Raw genomic sequence first — 3,131 nt, 5'->3', positions numbered from 1 at the left:
TAGAGACAACCCAAGGGCTATGGAATCACAGGGTTAGAGATATGGAACTAAAAGAAACCTTACAGTTTATTTAGTCCTGGGGTCCACATAAGGAAAAAATTACACCTTTATTTTCTTTTATTTTAAACAAAAAGTTTATTTAAATGACAAGATGTTTGACTTGAAGAGAAAACTATCTAGGATCAATTTCTTTATAGTAATGTATCCCTACTGAGAGATGGAGATTGCCCTACATGTAATATCTATGTACAAAAAAGTTATAAAATTGTGCTTGGGTTTACAATGATAAAAGAAAAACATTGAAATTATCCAATCAAACAAGATATGGAAGGATATGTGTGTGTGTGTGTTTGTTGTTAAGCAGTGAGAGCAAAATAACTTACTGGAATATAAAGATAAAAGTTGAATGAGCATGCCACTAATGGAGAAAAGGGATATTTTCACAGGACCAGTTTGTTTTTTCACCTCCCCATCTCCATTTGATGTTGATCAAAACATACCATTGGCCATTTATTTAAAAAATACAAATCGTGCCTGTGCACAAATCGGGGAAGGGAATCAAAGAAGAGAGAAAACTATACTGCAGTAGTCAAGATGTGGATGAACCAAATCTTGGCTTTCTAACTGTGAATGTATTGTTTTCCTTGGGAGCACAGTTCTGGAGTAGAGTTGCATGTTCTCTTTTTAGTAAGTGCCTTCTGTCTGCTGCTGGAATACATCAATTGTATCTTCATCCTCTATTTCCAGCTGTGCAGGTGTGTCTGTTTCATTGATTGGCTGCCCATCAAATCAGAATCTGATCTGCCTTATTAACAAACCCTGTCGTTCACAATAGGCTTTCATTAATTATACTAAGCATTGTGTGCCTCTTAATCTTAAGTCGCACCACTGAACCATCTTGCCCTGCCACCTTCAAATTAATGTGGTCCTTGTTTTCAGTCTTGATGCTTTCCTTTGGCTTTTTGTGGGCCGAGGTTGAGTCTGGAGGTCTCCTCAGCTGCCACTTCACAAAAGAGGCACCAGGATGGTCTGCTCCGAGGGAACGGGAGAGGGGGAGGGAGGGGATGGAGAAGCAGCAGCGGCAGGAGCAGGAGGAGGAGCAGGAGGAAGACAATGGTGGTGATGGTGAGGGAGAGGAGGAGAAGAAGAAGGAGGAGGAGGAGGAGCTACACCTTTGTTTTCACTGACCTCCACCTGAAATTTAGCATTTCCTTCATTATTAATTTTAAAACTTGAATTTAAATTTTAAAGAATATGAAGTTAAAAACTTGAATATGGAAAAAGAACAACAGCAAACGACTTCCAAGAAAGGCTGTATAAGCTTTACTAAATTGCCAAAGGGGTTCATGTCACAAAAAAGGCTAAAAAAGCCTGTTCTAGTCCAACAGCCTCATTAAAATTTAAAAAAAAAGTTTAACAAGCAACAAGTATTTAACAAATACCACCCCCCCCACTGCAAAAGAGAATACTTCCTTATTCAAAGAAGAAGAGAAAAAAGAGGATTATGTGAAACTATAGGTCTTTTTTATGTACAGTTTTTTAAAAATATAAGTATATAATAAATCTAATATGCTATTTTCAAAGTTGTCCTGCTCATTTGTATTTTCCTCTGAATTTCCTTGTTTTTTATGCATTCTTAAAGACGATTCAATGCTCTACTTCTTTTTTTTCCCTTCTCCTCTTTGACAATATAGCACTAGCTTGCCTTACGCACAATACAAATCCTTTCCTCCAACATCCTCATTTTACACTTGAGGAAACTGAGGAATCAGAGAGCTTTGTTCTAGGTCACAAAAGTAGCAGATGATACTAAAACCTCAATATCCTGATTCCCAGGCCAATAGTCTTTCCCTTGTACTATGTGACCTCTCAGTACATCATCTCCTTTTGGTCTCTTCTTATACATACAGAACCCTGCTCACTCTTTGTCTAGCTCCTCTGCCAGTAGTATCCCTCCATTACTTACCATCTGTATTACTTTCAGGAGCTAGGTGGCTCAGTGGACAGAATGCTGGGCCTAGAGACAGGAACACTCATCTTCCCAAGTTCAGATCTGGACTCAGACACTTACCATCTGTGTGTGGGGTCCCAATTGGGGAAAAGCCACAAAATACAGTAATAAGTGAAAAGCCATAAAGCTATAAAAACTCTGTGAAAGGTAGAAGCCTGAACATGGTGACCTATTTAAAATCATAACTTAGATACAAAATTATATTTTAGACATTGAGTCAAAACTTAAGATACTATGACCTATGAAAGCCAGAACACAAATATTTGTGACCCATATGTGACCAGTACCTGATCAATACACAAATTTATGTGTGGGTACATTAGCTAAACTCCCAAGCTTATTACTAAGCAGAAAACCAAAAATATCCACCAATCAGCAGTGATGTACTCTCTAGCCCAGCCTCCCTTTGTCTGTTTTCTATAATTACCATGAAGATTTTGGGGGTTCTTTTTAGGGAACCACTGAATTGTGTGACTGCTGCCCCATACCACATATTGCGCCTGTTTTGTAAGTATTCATAATGATTGATTAAACTACTACTTATAATTTTCCTTTGGTATCAAAAAAATACCCCATGGTTATGGAGGAGATACAGGGTTCCCCAGCCAGGGGAATTCTGGACCTTATACTGTGTGACCCTGGGCAAGTCACTTAATCCTATTTTGCTTCAGTTTCCTCATCTGTAAAATGAGTTGGAGAAGGAAATGGAAACTTACTCCAGTACCTCTGACAAGAAAATCCCAAATAAAGTCACAAAGAGTCCAACATGACTAAATAGACTGAACAACAAAAGTTTTGGGGGCCAATCATTTAAATTTAGGTTTCAATTTTCTCATCTGAAAACGAGGAGGAAGGGCTAGAATCAAAGATACTAAATTTGTGGCCATTTGGCTATCTTTGGCCAGCAAAACTCCTCTTTGCTGCCCAAACCAGATTAAAATGGAAGTGGGAACTGTTCCACAAAATAAATAGAAATAACAATACAACTGACTAAATAAAATATAATACTGACTAATAAAGATGTAATACAGTTGACTTTTCCAAGTCAATAGGAGGCCTGCAGGGACACATTTCTGTTTGAGTTTGACACCTCTGGACTAGCTGGCCTTTAAGGCCACAT

The 3,131-nt window shown here is 38.2% G+C and overlaps 1 pseudogene; it reads right to left on the bottom strand.

Annotated features, from left to right (window-relative positions):
• Positions 1-317: 317 nt before the first annotated feature.
• Positions 318-2,504, bottom strand: LOC144455867 (small ubiquitin-related modifier 2 pseudogene; annotated as a pseudogene).
• Positions 2,505-3,131: the final 627 nt, after the last annotated feature.

This window comes from Phascolarctos cinereus, unplaced genomic scaffold (genome assembly GCF_003287225.1).
Source record: "Phascolarctos cinereus isolate Bilbo 61053 unplaced genomic scaffold, phaCin_HiC Scaffold_1;HRSCAF=81, whole genome shotgun sequence".
NCBI lineage: Eukaryota > Metazoa > Chordata > Mammalia > Diprotodontia > Phascolarctidae > Phascolarctos > Phascolarctos cinereus.
This window is presented reverse-complemented; position numbering and strand designations above follow the sequence as displayed.